The following is a 19,743-nucleotide window of genomic DNA, read 5'->3' on the forward strand; positions in this document are numbered from 1 at the left end:
TAACTGTTAAGCCCAAAATATACCTAAAATATCATCAATAATTACATCAATATTGCTACGAATTTATGCTATTTATAACTGTTTAGGAAGCTTTTACTCTCGAATATGTTTCTTTCTTGTAAGGTACATAAATATTTGGTAAAATCCAAATAGGAATGAAAAGAGCTCGAAAACAGAAGAAAAACCCTACAAAAGGAGTCGAAGACGACAGAAATTAATAACGCCAAATCGAGGACGCGAACGAAAGCCAAAGAGGTGAAAAACGTTCCGTGCCACGACCGCGGCCCCCAAATTCTCGGTCGCGACACGCGTTCTCCAGCTTCTCCTTCCTTCGTTTGAAGACCAATTGATGCTCCCCCATTCTCGGTAGAGAATTTAATATTCTCGGTACGAGCAGGAGATTTGAGAAGCATAGTTACACACTTTCGTTTTCGATGAAACGCGATCGTTCGGGTGGATAAAGACGTCCTTTCGCAACGGACACGATCTTTCGCAAACGGACACAATCCTTCACAACGGACACGACACTTCAATCAAGACTCTTCAATATCTATAAATAAAGAGTTCATGGAGAGTTGAAAGTATGTAGAAAAAAGAGATTAGTATATAATTTATGCAGAAATTCCGAATCAAGTGATTCAGAAGTTAGATTTCGATTCTGTAAAAAGCAATATGTTGTACACACATTGTTTATTCAATAATAACAAGTTTAGTAGCGTTTAGACATTGTTCCAGTTTAGTTTTCATTTTGGTAGTAGACCGACCTAGTCTCTATTACGAAGATTCAATGAGAAGATTGAGTAGAGGATCCGCCCCTGAGCCTGACAAACTCTAACGAAACCCAAAGAAAGGATTGATCAACTCGTTCACTTGCAAGCCGTCGAATGTTTCCATGCTCCATGTTCTCTATAAACTTGTATCAATTTATATTTCATCTAATAAAGTCCGTTCTATTCGATAGATTTTTATGCAGTACTTATAGTAACCAATCCACTAAAGTGACTGCTGGTGTTTTCATTAAAACGTATTTAATCCAAAATCTTTATAAGGAAACTTTGTTGAACACTTAGGCAAATTATTATCTCGAAAGAGTTTTAATTTGACTAAGGGCAACTATCCCGAAAGGGTTTTGTCATGTTCAAAGCCAATTAATTAGAGGTTCCGTCATTTATTTCATCTTTATAATTCGTACAAAGTTTAAAGTTGTTTTCTTTGCTTAATGCAAACAAATACATTCGTTTACTTTTCTAAAAAGTACTAAACGTTCCTGACTTGCAAATTCATTCTTAAATCAGAATATTTTCTAACGTTTTCATACTCTAATCTAATTCTCATTCTAGCAATTTCAAAACCAAAACCGATTAAACGATTTTTCCATATTATAAACCTTAAAGTAAATTTAACCGATTGTAAATAAGTTTTGTTAAAAAACGTTCCCTGTGGGATCGATATATTTTATTACTACAAACGTATACCGTGCACTTGCGGAAATCGCTCAACAAGTTTTTGGCGCCGTTGCCGGGGAACGCCAAAATTTTTCACAAAATTTTAAATTTTTCGTGTTTTATTACGAATCTAGGTTTATTCATACTTATTCAAACTTTTATATTTTATTTATTTTCAATTACTAACATATATTTTTCAAATTCTGTTTTGTAGGTAGTTTCGGTTCGTGCGAAATTTCAAGTTCATGCGCAGTTCTCGAAGTTCAGGCACGTCACCAGATCCTATTGACCCAGAAATTGAAAGAACTCTTAAAAAGAACAAGAAAGAAAAGAAAAAGAAAAACAAAACCCCAATAAAAACTAAAATTACCGAGCCAGAAGTTATGGCCACACTTATGGATTACGCTAGGCCAGGAGTGGCCGGTGTAACAAACAGTATAGTTAGACCCCAAATTAATGCACATCATTTTGAAATTAAGCCTGCGTTGCTTAATATGTTGCAAAATAATGTAACGTTTTATGGGTTACCTAACGAAAATCCTAATACCCATTTGACAAATTTCTTAGAAATTTGTGACACTTTTAAAATTACTGATGTAACTGCAGAAGCAATCAAACTTCGCCTTTTTCCTTTTACTTTGAAGGATCGAGCCAAAGAATGGTTAACTTCTATGCCAGCCGCATCAATTGAGACTTGGGAGCAATTAGCCCAAGCATTTTTATCAAAATTTTTTCCTTTAGCAAAAACCGCAAGAGTCATTAAAGAGTTAACATCTTTTTCTCAAAATGATAATGAAACTCTTTATGAGTCCTGAGAACGTTTTAAAGAACTTCAACGTTTATGCCCACACCACCAATTGCCCGTCGAACTTTTAATGCAAACATTTTATAATGGACTAAATCCTACAACTAGAGGTTCATTGGACGCTATGTCTGGAGGGTTATTCATGAAGAAAACATCTGCCCAAGCAAGAGAACTTTTGGAGGAAATGGCAATCAACAGCAGTATGTGGCCCGCGGAACGTGGACACGTACCATTAGCGAAACCATCATCCTCAACAACATCATCAGTTAAAGGTATAGTGAATCTTGATCCAGTAGCGATGTTGCAAGCCCAATTTTCTACCTTATCGCACAAAATTGATAGGTTTATGGCATCGTGTGATTCTAATGGTAAGCCAATCCAAACAGATGTGGATTACGAAGGTATGAGTGAAATTGAACAGGTAAATTTTGTCCAAGGGCAAAACTAAAATAATAACCCTTATTCCAATACATATAATCCTGGATGGAGAAATCATCCTAACTTTAATTGGAGAGATAATAATAATGCTAATGCTAATCAAAATCGTACTACTAATTATCAAAATCAATCCAGAGATACGATTAGCACTTTATCTTCTAAAATCGACAAAATTATTGATGCTATGAGCGGAAAAATAAGTAATCACGACGATGGTTTTAAACGGATCGAGAATAAATTCGATCAGCTTATTAAAAACCAATCATCTAGCATCCATAATTTGGAGATTCAAATTGGAGAACTCGCTAAATCAATTCCATCCCGCAAAGAGGGAAGTCTTCCAAGCCGTACGGAAGAAAATCCGAAAGAGCATGTTAAGGCTATCACTCTTCGTTCAGGGAAAAATTACTTAGGCCCGGAAATGCCCGGAAATTCGACCTTACCTGGAACTGATTTACCGAAGCCCAAAGAAGATACATTAAAATAAAAAGATGCACCAATTGACTCTAGTACAAAAACTTTTGTACCCAAACCACCTTTTCCACACAAAGTCCACAACAAGGACTATGACAAACAACTTTTAACATTTTTAGATAAACTTAAGAATTTGCATATTAATTTAACGTTTATGGATGCGATTACACAAATTCCCAATTATGGTAAATTCCTCAAAGATTTAATTTCAAAGAAAATCAGTTGGGAAGGAATTTCATCCATTTCGCTAACTGAAGATTGCAGTTCGATTGTGTCAAGTAATTTGCCCACAAAACTCAAGGATCCCGGATGTTTTACCATTCCGTGTAAATTGGGAGATATGAAATTTCCTAGTTGTCTCTGTGATTTAGGAGCAAGCATTAACTTGATGCCATTATCTATTTTTAATAAGTTAGGCTTAGAAGAAGACATCAAACGTACCAATATGGTTTTGCAATTAGCGGATCAAACCACTAAAAGACCATACGGTATAATTGAGGATGTTCTAGTTAAAGTTGACAAATTTATTTTTCCTACCGATTTCGTTATTTTAGATTTTGCTTATGACGTAAATTGTCCGTTAATCTTTGGTAGACCGTTCATGAACACGGGACATGCTCTAGTTGATGTGTCGGAAGGGAAAGTAGTTTTAAGAATAGGCGATGATAAGATTGAGTTTGATATGAATCAAACGATGAAATATCCTATGGAGGATTTCGCTTATATGAAACTTGATTTAATTGAAGAATGTGTAAATGACATTGTTCAAAAAGAAGAAATAATAGAACCTATAATGAGTGAGGAACTAGAAGATAAGGACCCAGAACCTTTGATTCGAGAAGATGGACCAGTTCCGCCTTCAACTATAGTTCCACCTAAATTAGAACTTAAAGGGCCAACTCGCAAGAAGCATAGAAAAGAGAAGGATAAGCGGATAAGGTCACCTTCACCCCGACGAGCAAGATCCTCCCGTCGTGGCAGATCGCCCCCATCTACTGGCCGTAGGCGAAGTAAAAGGCCAAAAAAGGCATCCCATGCAAGTGGACCACCACCACCGCCGCCTTCAGGAACTGTTGGACACATCCCGTCAGGAGGCCAGGGGGGAGGAAGCGGTCCGACTCCCCCAGGTGGAGGAAATGGAGGGAGAGGTGGTGGTGGAGGAGGAGGCGGAGGAGGAAGTGGACGCGGTAATGAAGGAAGACGTTCGCCATCAGATCCATCGTCTGATTCGAGTTCTTCTTCTTCTTCTTCTTCTCCAAGCAGATCGCCACGAAGAGGCCGTCCCAGGGCGGATCCGGAAAATTTTGATGATAGGGTAAGGGCCCTGGTGCTCCGTATGAATGAAGAAAATGCCAGGCACAACCCGTTCGCCAATAGAGATTCGCCTTTTGCAGCTTGGATTGAGGCGGAGGAGACAGAAAGAGCTTTTAAGATTCCCAATCTCGTAATATACACAGGCAAAGATAATACAGAAGCTCACGTTCAAAAGTATCGAATACTGGCCAGGCTCAATCGAGCCACCGAGCCCGTGCTCTGCAAAATGTTTGTCACCACGCTGGGGGGCCCAGCCTATTTGTGGTTTCAATCTCTACCTCCGGGCTCGATAAACAGCTTTGATCAATTGAGCAGGGAATTTTGTGCTAAATTCGCCGGTTGTATTCCTGCAGTGGTGAAATCTGGAAAGCTTTTTGAGTTAAAGCAGAAAGCGAATGAACCCCTTCGGGAGTATGTGGACACTTTCAACCAATTGTGCATACAAATCGTTGATGTAGATATCTCCGTAGCTGTGGAATGTTTCGTGAGAAACACTACCTGCAAGAGTTTGCAAGAAGATCTCATCCGAAAGAAACCCACCAGCATGGCGGAGCTGATGGAGCATTGTAAAGATTTTATAGAGGTGGACGACATTCGCCGAGGTTCACCATCATCGCCAAAAAGAGACAGGGGCGAATCTCGTCTTCGAGATCGGGACAAAGACAAGCGTCAGGATCCTTCCTCCCGAAGCAAGCGAAGAGATTCTAGGAATAAATCAACGTTTGTCACCTCCTTTACACCTCTCAATGCTTCTAAAAGTGAAGTTCTTATGTGGATCGAGAACAGCCAACACAAGCGGAGCATTTCATACCCCGAACCAAAAGGGGGGGGGAGTATACCAATAATGGTAAAAACCCTAAAAACTATTGTAAGTACCACAGGAAAAATGGCCATGACACTGATGCATGCTGGGAATTAGCTCGAGAAATTGAGCATCTCATAGAAAGGGACAAATTGGATCGGTTCATCCAAACGGAAGGCAAAAGAGGAGAAGGTGACAGACCCAAGGAGGACCCAAAGAAGAAAGGAAAGGGTACCATCAATGTCATAGCAGGCAGACCTGGGTACCAGCCAACGTTGAAAAAGGCAAGGACTACTGTCCTTGACAGGACGTCATTAAATCGCCCCTTTTCAGAGGCAGGTCCGAAGATACCACCCCATGCAGATGCTCTGGTCGTCACTATGATGGTTGAAGGCTGGGAGATGAAAAGGGTAATGATTGATACTGGAAGTTCATGCAATGTCATTACCCGAGGAGCTTTCGCCAAACTCAGGATTGATCCTGTTCAAGTAGAGCCAACCATGGTCGATATCTTGGGAGTAACGGGACATACTATTCAAACAAAAGGCCAAGTTACTTTGGACTATGAGCTTACAGACGATGATCAAGTTTGGAGGGGAGATTTAGAGTTTTCGGTCTTGGATGGTCAGTTAGCTTACAATATCATCCTCGGACGACCTTTTATCTCTGAAGTTGCAGCTCTTATCTCCATTCGCCACTTAACACTTTACATTCCCACGGCCAAGGGAGGTGTAATGATCAAAGGTAGCCAAAAGGTGGCCCAGGAGACGTATTCGGCATCATTAATGATTCGCCCCCAGTCTAAAGAGGAAGATGAAGAGGAGCGCGTCACAATGGCCTTGGGCGAGACCGAAATGTACCTTATGGCGGATGGAAAGCAGGTGCGAATGGCGAAGGGGCTCAAGGGCGAGATTAAAGATGCAATCACCAAAGTGCTCTGTGAGGCGGAGGATGTCTTTGCATGGAAGGATGAAATTCTCCCCGGAATCAGCCCAGACGTAATCACTCACAAACTCAACATTGATAAGGATGCAGTTCCTGTGGCTCAGAAACGGAGAAATCATGGCCCGGAAAGGCAGAAGGTGATTGAGGAAGAGATCGCCAAGCTCTAGAGGGCGGATGCCATCGAGGAGGTACTTTACACTCAGTGGTTGGCGAACGTCGTGTTGGTGAAAAAAGCTGGCGGATCTTACCGTATGTGCATTGACTTTATAGATCTCAATAAAGCTTGCCCTAAGGACAACTATCCTTTGCCATGTATTGACATGCTTGTAGATGGAACCGCCGGTCACGCAATGTATTCCTTTACTGATGTGAAGTCAAGTTATCATCAGATCCCTATGGAGCCCTCAGATAGAATCAAGACCTCGTTCGTAACACACCAAGCCACTTATTGTTTCAAAGTTATGCCCTTCGGGCTTAAGAACGCAGGTGCAACTTATCAGAGGATGATGAACAAGATATTCGCAGATAGTAAAAGGGGTAATTATTCTGTCTATGTAGATGATATGATCATCAAAAGTACGACTGTAGAAAAGCATGCAGATGATATAAAAGAGGTACTGGACGTACTCCGACGCCACAACATTAAGTTAAACCCAGAGAAGTGCACTTTCGGGGCAACCTATGGAAAATTCTTAGGGTTCATGATCAGCGAAAAAGGAGTTAGCCCAAATCTTAACAAAGTTAAGGCAGTCCTGGAAATGCAAGCACCACGGAATATCAGAGAGGTACAACGCCTTAACGGGCGTATCATAGCCTTGGACAGGTTTATCACTTGTTCAGCTCGCAGATGCCAACCCTTTTACGAAGTCATCAAGAAACAAAAGGCATTCGAGTGGAATGAGGATTATGAAAGAGCCTTCGAAGGAATCAAGCAGTTCCTCATAGAGCCACCCATGATGAGTCGACCTTTGAAGGGAGAAGATCTCTACATGTATGTATCGGTCACAGATAAAGCCGTATGCACGGTCATGATACGAGAAGAGGATGGCTAGCAGTTTCTGATTTATTACGTGAGCAAGGTTTTGAAAGACGCCGAAACCAGGTATTCAAAGCTTGATAAAATGGAACTGGCTGTTGTAACCACGGCAATCCGTCTTAGGCCATATTTTCAGGCGCATAGTGTAGTGGTTCGAACAAATATACCAATGAGAAAGGTGTTGCAGAAACCAGACACTTCAGGAAGGTTGATGGAGTGGGCAATTCGCCTTGGTGAATTCGATGTGAGGTATGAAAGCAGGTCAGCTTTAAAGAGTGAGGTCCGGGCGGACTTCGTGAATGAATTCACTGACGAAGGGATAGATCATCCCAAGCCTCCGATAGAGGAATGGTCAATGTACACCGATGGAGCCTCCTCGGCGGATGGAGCGGGTGCAGGCGTTGTGATCAAAGGTCCCCAATACATAAAATTACGATACGCAGCAAAATTAAATTTCCATGCCACTAATAATGCTGCTGAATATGAAGCTCTGATACTGGGATTACGCCTACTCCAAGAAATCACTCCGGAGCGGATCGTAATCTATAGCGACTCTAAACTAATGGTCAACCAAGTAATCAAGAATTACGAGGTGAAAGACGAGGTTCTGGCCAAATACGTAGCGGAAGTCAAAAAGTTGCTGGATCACCTTGAAGCTAAGGAAACTAAATGGGAGCTGATTCACGTACCAAGGGAGTCCAACACAGAGGCTGATCATTTGGCCAAAATGGCCTCTTGTGAAGAAAACTGGACAGATCCGGATTGTCCCTTCGAAGTTAAAATAGCTCCAGCATTTGCCTCAGAGGAGGTATCCTTACTCACAACGGTAGAAGATGATTGGAGATCGGTCATTCGCCAATATCTGCTAAATGGAACCTTACCTGAAGACAAGGAAGAGGCACGGTGGATAGTCAGGAGAGCAGCTTATTTCTCCTTGATCAATGACGGCCTTTACAGAAAGTCCTTTAGTCATCCTTGGTTGAAATGCATTCTACCGGAAGAAGGGCAACAGATCCTCAAAGAGCTACATGAGGGATCATGTGGGGCACATGAGGCATCCGCCGCCATCTTGAAAAAATCCAGGTTAGCAGGTTTCTACTAGCCCACGGCTGAATGGGATGCCCAAAAATTGGTAGAATCTTGTCACAATTGTCAGATTCATGCGAATGAATCACATACTACCAAACACATTCAGAGGCCAATCATAGAAGGACGTCCATTCGCCCTCTGGGGAATAGATATTGTCGGCCCATTTCCCCCGACTCGTCGGCAAAGAAGGTACGTGGTAGTGGCAGTGGACCACTTCACCAAATGGGTAGAAGTCGAAGCTGTTTCCTCCATTACTGCAGAACGAATGGTGGAATTCGTCAAAGACAACATCGTAGGAAGATACGGTGTTCCACATACCATCATCACCGATAATGGAACACAGTTCAACTGTGGCGAATTCAAGGCTTTCTGTGAGGGGTTGGGCATCCTGAACAGATTCGCCTCCGTTTATTATCCCTAGTCCAATGGAATGACCGAAGTAACCAATCGAACGATCATGAAGGGGATAAAGAAGAGATTGGGAGAGCATGATAAGAAATGGGCGGATCAACTAACAAGTGTTTTATGGGCTTATCGCACCACCCCAAGGACGGCTACAGGGGAAACACCGTTCGCCCTTTCTCATGGCGTTGAAGCCGTTATTCCAGTCAAAATATAGGTCCCCAGTGATCAAGTGGCCTTTTATTATGAAGAGGACAACGACAAACGACTAAGAGAGCACCTAGATCAGATTGAAGATCGCAGGGATCAATCCTGCATGGCAGCATACAAACAGCGGATTGCAGCTTACCATGATAAAAATGCCAAACTTGTGGATCTAAATGTGGGAGATCTCGTGCTCCGTAAAGCTGATAAAGTCCAATCTCGAGAAGGCAAGGGCAAGCTAGGACTTAACTGGACGGGTCCATATCAGATAGTGGACAAGATTGGACCAGCCACGTTTAAAATATAGGACATGGAGGGAAATACACTACCACGCACGTGGAACCTCCAAAATCTCCGCAAATACTTTGTCGGAAAATGAAGTGTATACACGGTCTTGAATACTCTTTTTCCTTTAATAAGGTTTTTCCCATGTGGTTTTTCTTATTAAAGGTTTTAACGAGGCTCACTTATAAGACCTACTTGCTGTAATAAGGTTTCTCCCATTAATAAACATCATTTGTTCCATTATCTATGTTCTTTTTATTGTTTACTGCAGCAATATCAATATTCCAGTCTTAAAAAGAGGGGGGGCATCCAACACTCTCCACATTTGCAATATATCGCTATCTTAGAGATACGTCCTCGATGCCCTTAAAAACATAAGAGGATCAATCTTATGGGCGGATCCGCCTCTAGGCGGATCCCAATCTCCAATAGAGTTAAAACGATCCTTGGACGCAAGGTCTTTACACTCTCTTATCCTTCCTAGAAAGGAATTCACAAGTCCTACGGGCGGATCATTTCACCTCAAAGATAGGTAGCAAATCGATCCCCTGGGCAGCTTTACTTCCTCTAGAAGGAATAGAACAGCTTTCAAACCTTCACAAAGGTTCATACAGTGGAGTATGGCTGGCCACCTACTCCAAATCCTAGGTGTCTATATATTTCCTTACGCAAACGTAAAGGTAAAATAACATAGTTTCCATAAAGGATCAAAACAAATTGTACTTAGAAATGTTTTTACAATATCCCAAATAAAAGCAAGCTAAACAACAATAGGAGCATCCTCCTTTGCGCTTTCTTCGCCCACGGTGCTTGCTTGGGGATCCTCCTTCTCCACATTCGCAGATACGCCATCAGGAGATACCTCCTTATTCACCAAAGATACGGGACCAAGTGGAGGAGCCTGGTCAGGAATTGGTTCTGCATCCGCCTTAAGGGGCACTTCATCAAGCTCATCCACTAAGACCATAGTAGAGGGTTTGGTTTCCTCCATAGGTCCCTTCATCCATCTCCAAACGTAATCACGGAGGTACTCCTTAGCGTCTGGCATTTTATTGAACTTCGCCACATCTTCCGATTCAGGGACGGCGAATTACGGATCGGTGAAGTTAATCTCAGGATGCGCCAAGGAGAAGTACGCCATAAGCATCTCGCCGTAATAAAAAGCTTGCACACCCGCCGTGTATTCAGCTTCTCCAAGGGCGTCCTCGTGGCTCTTGGCATCAGATGCAATCTTTGCCTTTAGACTCTTAATCTCCTCATCCCTGAGAATTAAGGTGGCTGTGGCAGAAGCAAGGTTTGCATTCGCAGAAGCAAGACCTGCATTAATAGAAGCAATAGTGGAATTGGCTTCCACTATCTCTTTCTCCAACCTCTCAATAGTCGCCTTATCCGCCACATTCTGAAGGAGCTCATTTTCCATGGTGCGAAGGCGAGCATACAACTGTCAAAAACACACGATTCAATCAAAAAGCAAAAGGACTAAGGAACTAATACTTTCTACATCTTTTCTAAAAGAAACTCACCGAAAGGAGCTCCGTCTTCCCCTTTTGAGCATGAATTGAACCAGGAATCTGGTCATAGTTCCTCTGCACTTCGCCCACCTGACCCAAGGCCTCATCCAGATCATTTAGGATGGATTCGTTCTCGAAAGAACCTTGGGCTCCCAATTTGGCGGACCAGTATCCACCAATATCAGGCTTCGCCGTCTACACAAACATGAAAGAGTCATACTCCGGTCCGAAACTTGATGAACGAAAGGAAATCAAAAGGTAGACTACCTGTGCAATCTCCTCAGCAGGTTTGGCGGACCTCATGGCGTCCGCCATAAGCTTAAGGCCCCCAGTGGTGTTGGGCTTCCTCTTCTTTAGTGGCGGATCAACCACCTTCTCTGCGGGACGTTTACCAGTATCAGCTTGAGGATTCACCGCTTGACCTTTCTTACGTGCTTCAGCCTCCAAAAACTTCCTCCGTGTCTCTGCAAGAGCATGATTGGCCTTAGATACACCCCTGCCAAAGAAAACATTAAAGTAATCAAAGTTCACGAAGAAATGAAGGGTACCTTGGTCAAATTGTGCAATCTTTGAGTAAATAAATTTATCCTCTTCCCGGCGAATCAATGGGATATCACTCATCATGAAAGCTAAGGCATCTGCATAAGTCCATGCATCCGCCTTAATCTGCTTCATGAGCTCCGCCACCTCCTCATCACTGTTTGTTAAAATTCGCATGTCACCCGCCATATGTAGCGGCCTGGGATTCCAGACTGAAGGAAAACCCAATGGTTCGCCATCCTTTATCTTCACGTAGAAGAATTTCTCATCCCAGCAATGAACATTAGACATTTTTTCGCTAAAAGGCGAATAAGCTCCGAACTTGGCGAACGTGAGATAAGATTCGGACTTCCTTTTTGAGGGTTTGTGAAAAGCTCTAAAGATACGGCCCGTGTATACAACTCCTAAATTCGAGGCAAGGTAGCAGTCTAAAGCAATGTCCAACCAGCAGTTAGGATGTAGCTGGCTGACTGTGATGTCAAAGTAAAAGAGGATGTCCGCCATCATCTTTGGAAGAGGAAGTCGGAACCCTCTCTCCACATGACTACTATACACTGTGAGGAAGCCGCTAGGCGGACAGGAAGGACGTTAATGAGATGCGGCGAGCTGGGTCTCATAATTTTTTATCCAGGGAAAGCGATCCGCCAGATTCGCTAGATCCGCGGCATTCATGCGAGACGGAGTGGACTCCGCTCGGGGATTCTTTTTCTTGGGAGGAATCGAAGAAGAGGCCATTGATTCCCGGAACCACCTAGGGTCACCGGCCGGAGCAGCGCCGGAGATAGAAGTAAAAAAGAGGGATTCCTAGTGGAACGAGTCTGGTAATGATTACGCGCCGAGTTATCAAACTCAGCTAAATCGGAATTAACCGTGTCCTCGGAAGAATGTGAGTTCTCCGATGATGAGGTAGTCCAGCTAAAATCTACTTCAATTTCAGGAGGAGGAGAGGAATTAAAAAGTTCTGAAGTTGATCTAGAAGATGAAGACGAACTTCTAAACATCCAGGAAAAGTTAAAGTGAAAAGAGAAACTCACATGAGAAATCGGAAGCTTGGTGCAAAACCCAGAAGAAATCCCAGAAAAGCTTCGAGCGCAGGAGAAAAATGGGGAAATGAGGAAGAAAGAGAAAGCGTAAGAAGAAGACAGAAGTTTTCTTCTTCCTGGGACAGTGTGTCCACTACACGTGTCAATCATCCAATGGCATTGAACAATGTGCTCATTAATGCAAGTGTTTATGACGGCGCGTGGAAGTTCAAAAGCCCTAAAGGACTTTAAGGACATTTTGGGGGGGCTTCTGATAACATTGAGATATTATCCTGAGGACCAAAAGGGATATTCACCTCAAAGTACGCCGCGTAGTGGTCTCCAAAAGGAAGCTGGTTGGCGGATCTCAGATCAGCTTAGAGAGATCCGCTGGCGGACCTATAGGGCGAATCTTTCCCTTCGCCTCTATAACGGCTGGCCGCTGACTCGGCCATAAAAGATCATTAATGAGTTATTAATTAGCTAATCCGCCAGGTTCAGAATAACCCGTAACCGCCATTAATGAGGCATTAATGGAGACTTTCTAGTTACCTGAAGGTTACAACTTCCCAGCTATATATAGCCTGATCCCCTAGGTTATCAAGGTACACACACATTATCACCATTCTTGTCAATTCCGTTGGTTTCCTTGATCCATCTTACTGACTTTGGCATCGGAGTGTCCCCGGCCGATCCCAACGGCACCTCACAGGGAAGTGCTCCGATCAAGGATTTTTCCTCAAGTTAACAAAAAGGTAATACAGAGATATATGTTTTATTTTCATAAAGAGATTAGTTAGAGAATAAATTCAGTGAAATTTTGCTCGGGACTAGCAAAAGATTAGGTGTGGAGATTTGTTAAACCCAAAATATACCTAAAATATCATCAATAATTACATCAATATTGCTACGAATTTATGCTATTTATAACTGTTTAGGAAGCTTTTACTCTCGAATATGTTTCTTTCTTGTAAGGTACATAAATATTTGGTAAAATCCAAATAGGAATGAAAAGAGCTCGAAAACAGAAGAAAAACCCTACAAAAGGAGTCAAAGACGACAGAAATTAATAACACCAAATCGAGGACGCGAACGAAAGCCAAAGAGGTGAAAAACATTTCGTGCCGCGACCGCGGCTCCTAAAATTCTCGGTCGCGACACGCGTTCCCCAGCTTCTCCTTCCTTCGTTTGAAGACCAATTGATGCTCCCCCATTCTCGGTAGAGAATTTAATATTCTCGGTACGAGCATGAGATTTTAGAAGCATAGTTACACACTTTCGTTTTCGACGAAACGCGATCGTTCGGGTGGATAAAGACGTCCTTTCGCAACGGACACGATCTTTTGCAAACGGACACAATCCTTCACAATGGACACGACACTTCAATCAAGACTCTTCAACATCTATAAATAAAGAGTTGATGGAGAGTTGAAAGTATGTAGAAAAAAGAGATTAGTATAGAATTTATGCAGAAATTCCGAATCAAGTGATTCAGAAGTTAGATTTCGATTCTGTAAAAAGCAATATGTTGTACACACATTGTTTATTCAATAATAACAAGTTTAGTAGCGTTTAGACATTGTTCCAGTTTAGTTTTCATTTTAGTAGTAGATCGACCCAGTCTCTATTATGAAGATTCAACGAGAAGATTGAGTAGAGGATCCGCCCCTGAGCCTGACAAACTCTAACGAAACCCAAGGAAAGGATTGATCAACCCGTTCACTTGCAAGCCGTCGAATGTTTTCATGCTCCATGTTCTCTGTAAACTTGTATCAATTTATATTTCATCTAATAAAGTCCGTTCTATTCGATAGATTTTTATGCAGCACTTATGGTAACCAATCCACTAAAGTGATTGCTGGTGTTTTCATTAAAACGTATTTAATCCAAAATCTTTATAAGGAAACTTTGTTGAACACTTAGGCAAATTATTATCTCGAAAGAGTTTTAATTTGATTAAGGGCAACTATCCTGAAAGGGTTTTGTCATGTTCAAAGCCAATTAATTAGAGGTTCCGTCATTTATTTCATCTTTATAATTCGTACAAAGTTTAAAGTTGTTTTCTTTGCTTAATGCAAACAAATACATTCGTTTACTTTTCTAAAAAGTATTAAACGTTCCTAACTTGCAAATTCATTCTTAAATCAGAATATTTTCTAACGTTTTCATACTCTAATCTAATTCTCATTCTAGCAATTTCAAAACCAAAACCGATTAAACGATTTTTCCATATTATAAACCTTAAAGTAAATTTAACCGATTGTAAATAAGTTTTGTTAAAAAACGTTCCCTGTGGGATCGATATCTTTTATTACTACAAGCGTATACCGTGCACTTGCGAAAATCGCTCAACAGTCACTAAGGAGACTCATTTACCAGTGGGATCCACTTGCTCCAGACCAATCTAGAGATAGTTAAAAGGTGGAGTAATGAGCTTCAAGAGGATGTTATCGCCGACGACGTTCTGCAATCGGAGGGAAAGATGGCATGGAGCAGCAGATCTGAAATTCTGTAGGGCATTCAGAATGGATCGGAATGGCAATGGTAGGATTCGCATGCAACCATCGAAGGGGAAGACAGTGTCTGCAGGGCACCAAACGCCCAAGGAGCAGCAGATCTGAAATTCTGTAGGGCATTCAGAATGGCTATGGTAGGATCCGCAGGCAACCATCGGAGGGGAAGACAGTGTCTGCCTGGCACCAAATGCCCAAGGAGCAGCAGATCTGAAATTCTGTAGGGCATTCGGAACGGATCCGAATGGCAATGGTAGGATCCGCAGGCAATGAGAGGACTTGTAAATATTATTAGTTGTCTTTCCTTTTAAAATTAATATGAATAATTATTTCAGAGTCAACGAGAACGAGAAACACGTGTATATGTATTATTTGAAAAAAATAGTAAAATCTATATAAACATTTTAGTAAAAATGAGTTTAAAAAGAAAAGAAACCAACAAAAAAACATTTTACCCCATAAAAATCACGAAAATTAAATATTCATCCCTTATCAATCAAATTAATTATATATGTTTTACTTGAATATATATATATATATATATATATATATTTAACTATGATATAAATTTACCAAATATAGATATTATTAGCTATCTTTTATTCTAAAATTATTATTAGCAATTATTTCAGATATTATTAGATGTTTTTCCTTCTAAAATTACTAGTCAACTTGAACAAGAAACACGTGTGTAAATACAATTTGAAAAAAAATAGTAAAATCTATATAAAAATGAAAGAAAATAGGGACAAAAGAAAGAAATATTAGCACAGCTCCTGTCAGCAACAATTTATACAGCCTATTTGGGGATCGAAAAGGGTGGATCCGTCCCGATTCGATCAACATGTTCTTGCCTTCGGGCTCTCGCTCGCTGTTCTTCAAGAAGCTAGAGTTTTTAATGATCCTCGGCTCGATCCGAGAAAATGCTCTCAGGTCACCAAGGAGACTCATTCACCAGTGGGATCCACTTGCTCTAGACCAATCTAGAGATAGTTAAAAGGTGGAGTAATGAGCTTCAGGAGGATGTTATCGCCGACGACGTTCTGCAATCAAAGGGGAAGACGGCATGGAGCAGCAGATCTGAAATTCTGTAGGGCATTCGGAATGGCTCGGAATGGCAATGGTAGGATCCGCAGGCAACCATCGGAGGGGAAGACGATGTATGTAAGGCACCAAACGCCCAAGGAGCAGCAGATCTGAAATTCTGTAGGGCATTCAGAATGGCTATGGTAGGATCTGCATGCAACCATCGGAGGGGAAGACGGTGTCTGTAGGGCACCAAACGCCCAAGGAGCAGCAGATCTGAAATTCTGTAGGGCATTTGGAATGGATCCGAATGGCAATGGTAGGATCCGCAGGCAATGAGAGGACTTGTAAATATTATTAGTTGTCTTTCCTTTTAAAATTACTATCAATAATTATTTCAGAGTCAACGAGAACGAGAAACCCGTGTATATGTACTATTTGCAAAAAATAGTAAAATCTATATAAACATTTTAGTAAAAATGAGTTTAAAAAGAAAAAAACCAATAAATACCATTTTACCCCATAAAAATCACGAAAAGTAAATATTCATCTCTTATCAATCAAATTAATTATATATGTTTTACTTGAAAAAATATATATATTTAACTCTGATATAAATTTACCAAATATAGATATTATTAGCTATCTTTTATTCTAAAATTATTATTAGTAATTATTTCAGATATTATTAGATGTTTTTCTTTCTAAAATTACTAGTCAACTTGAACAAGAAACACATGTGTAAATACAATTTGAAAAGAAAAGTAAAATCTATATAAAAAATGAAAGAAAATAGTAAAAAGGAGCCCCAAAATGAAAAAAAACCAATGAATACTGTTTTACCTCATAAAAATCACAAAAATTAAATATTCATCTTTTATCAATAAAATTTATATTTATCTCTGCTATAAATTTACCAGGTATATATATTATTAGTTGTCTTTCTTTTAAAATTACTATCAATAAGTATTTTAGAGTCCACAAGAACCAGAAACACGTATGCAAGTACTATTTAAAAAAAATATAGTAAAATCTATATAAAAGAAGAAACAAAATAGTAAAAATGAGCTGAAAAAAAGAAAAATAGATACCATTTTATCTCATGCAAATCATAAAAATTAAATATTCATCCCTTTTCAATTAAATTAGTTATATATGTTTTACTTGATATATATATATATATATATATATATATAACTTTAATATATATTATCAGATGTCTTTCCTTCTAAAATCACTATCAATAATTATTTCAGATATTATTAGTTGTCTTTCCTTCTAAAATTACTATCGTAAATTTTTTAGAGTCAATGAGAACGAGAAACACGTGTGCAAGTACGATTTGAAAAAAATAGTAAAATCTATATAAAAAAGAAAGAAAATACTAAAATAAGCTCAAAAAAGAAAATACCATTTTACCCCATAAAAATCACAAAAATATATATTCATCTCTTATCAACAAATTAATTAAATGTATTTTAGTTGAATATATATAATTATGCTATAAATTTACCATGTATAGATATTATTAGCTGCATTTCCTTCTAAAATTATTATTAATAATTATTTCAGATATCATTAGCTGTCTTTCCTTCTAAATTTATTATAAAAAAATTATTTTAGAGTCAACGAGAACGAGAAACACGTGTAAGTACTATTTGAAAAAAAAAGAAAAACCTATATAAAGAAAAAGAAAAATATAGTTGATAACATCCGAATTTATTCGTTAGAAAAATGTGAAATAATGTGGAAAGAGAAGAAGCCTATAACATTATGTCACATGATCTGGATCAAAGTAAGATACTCTATGTAAGCGAGATATTGCAAAGGATGTGGTATAAGGGAGATTCGTCACCGTATCCCATCTCGGCGTAAGTACGCCATCGTATCTCATCTTAGTGGTTACATCGGAGATCAAAAGGAACCATTATATTATCACACCCGACCCTAAACGACATCAGGTATGACAGAGAGAAGTTACAAATACCTAATGTAATACCATGATCGAAGGCAAACCGAACTATAACCAATTTCCCTTATTTTTGATCTCTAGTCGTTATTCTATTCTCAAACTCCAGTTCTCATTTCAAACCAAATAATCCCAGCAACACCTATCTCCAAGTAAAGGAACACAACAAGCATCTCAAACTCAAGCAATGGAATAGAAATCACAAAACCTCAATTAAAACCCGAGGTCGGGAGAAAAAGAGAGAACAAAAGAGTTACAAACCTTAAAAACTCACCCTTGTATGTCGGTTTTAGACTGACTGAACCTCCTTCGGAATTCAGGGATTCTCATCTTAGGCGAGAGCAGCCACTTTCTCGAATTCGTCCGACGAGACCCAATAAGGTCTATAACAAGCGGGAACCATAGAAAACGATTAGGAGAGCCCAATAGAGAGTAAATGATAGTGACATCAGTGATAAAGGGAGGTCGGAATCCATGGAGTCGAGAGAGAACGTCGACAGCCATGAAAGAGAGGAAAGAAGGAAAAACTGCCCCCGTCTCCTATCTCTAGACCTTGTTTTTTTATGAATTCCCTAAACATAATACGCGATACATGCCTGTCTTCAACATTAGGGAAAAGTTCCTAATTTACTCTCTCATTTACTAAAATATACAGTTAGATCCCTTAATATTATAATTTATTCTAACATTTCAATTTAACCCCCAAACGTCTAATTCGAGTGATTATTCGTTAATTAATTCGCCTTCATTTTCGTCTTTATTTTCATTTTAAGAGTCAACTGAAAGTTAAGCGATTAATTGTTCAATTCCATCGAAGAACTGAAAATTCATCAGTAACTCGAATAACCATTTGGTTCTCAATATGAACTTTTATTATTTATTATCTCGGTCACAAAATTCATCACGTATAACCAATCTTAATTCCTGTTAAAATTTCACATCGAGCTGTTATTCCGAATCTATAGAAATTAAATCAAATTGATATGAAAATCGTCATTTGAATTAAAAAAGAATCTTTTTATTAAAAATTCATATTCTACTACCATATATATAAAATAAAATAATAAAAATTATTTTTATTTTACTAAACTATGATTACGTGAATATACACGAAATTTTAAAAATAGACAAATTTGAAATGTTATATAATTTAATATCAAATTATAATTAATATGAAATTTTTTGGACACGGATGTAACATATATCTTCTTTAAAGAAGAATGAATATACTTAAATGGCAATTAATGACCATTAAGAGAAGTAATGATGTGACCGTTCAACTAGAACATCATTAATACTAATTCAGATATTTGAGGCTTTTAGCAACAGTGATGAAGAGCCTCGTTCAGATATTTGGAAGCTGTTATGGTCAATGAATGTGCCCTACAGAGTTAGAAGTTTCTTATGGCTTGGGGTCAAAAATTGGTTGCTTACTAATTCAGATAGGAAAAGGCGCCATCAGGTGGATTCTGGAGATTGTAGCAGATGTAGAGGGCATGAAGAAACCATTTGTCATGCTCTTAGGGATTGTGAGAGAAGTAAAGTTATTTGGAGGAAAATTCTCCCTAGTTATATGATTGATGTGTTCTTCTCTTATTCCAATCTTGAGTGGTTTGAGGATGGGGTGAGTGGGAAGTTGCTTACTAATATGGAGCATGGTGAAATCTTCTTTTCGGTTGTCTGTCACCAAATCTGGGATTGGAAAAATAAGGAGATTTTTGAAACTGATTCTATTAATATCCCTAACTTGGTGGACTTTTTTGCTAAAAAGGTTTATCATGTTATTAATAGTTTTAAGGAAGACTCTCTTGATAGATATATTCAAAGAAAGGCTATTCACTTTCTTTGCTGGAGAAGACCTCGAGAAGGTTTGATGAAGCTTAATACGGATGGCTCTTGTCTTGCCAATGGTAATATTGCTGC

At 39.5% G+C, this 19,743-nt stretch overlaps 1 non-coding gene across 1 annotated transcript; it reads right to left on the reverse strand.

Annotated features, from left to right (window-relative positions):
* Positions 1-2,197: 2,197 nt before the first annotated feature.
* LOC136216185 (small nucleolar RNA R71) lies at positions 2,198-2,304 on the reverse strand. The gene has a single exon (XR_010683175.1). It is a non-coding gene; the product is annotated as a small nucleolar RNA R71 (small nucleolar RNA).
* Between the last annotated feature and the right edge of the window lie 17,439 nt (positions 2,305-19,743).

Source organism: Euphorbia lathyris, chromosome 1, assembly GCF_963576675.1.
Source record: "Euphorbia lathyris chromosome 1, ddEupLath1.1, whole genome shotgun sequence".
Taxonomy (NCBI): domain Eukaryota; kingdom Viridiplantae; phylum Streptophyta; class Magnoliopsida; order Malpighiales; family Euphorbiaceae; genus Euphorbia; species Euphorbia lathyris.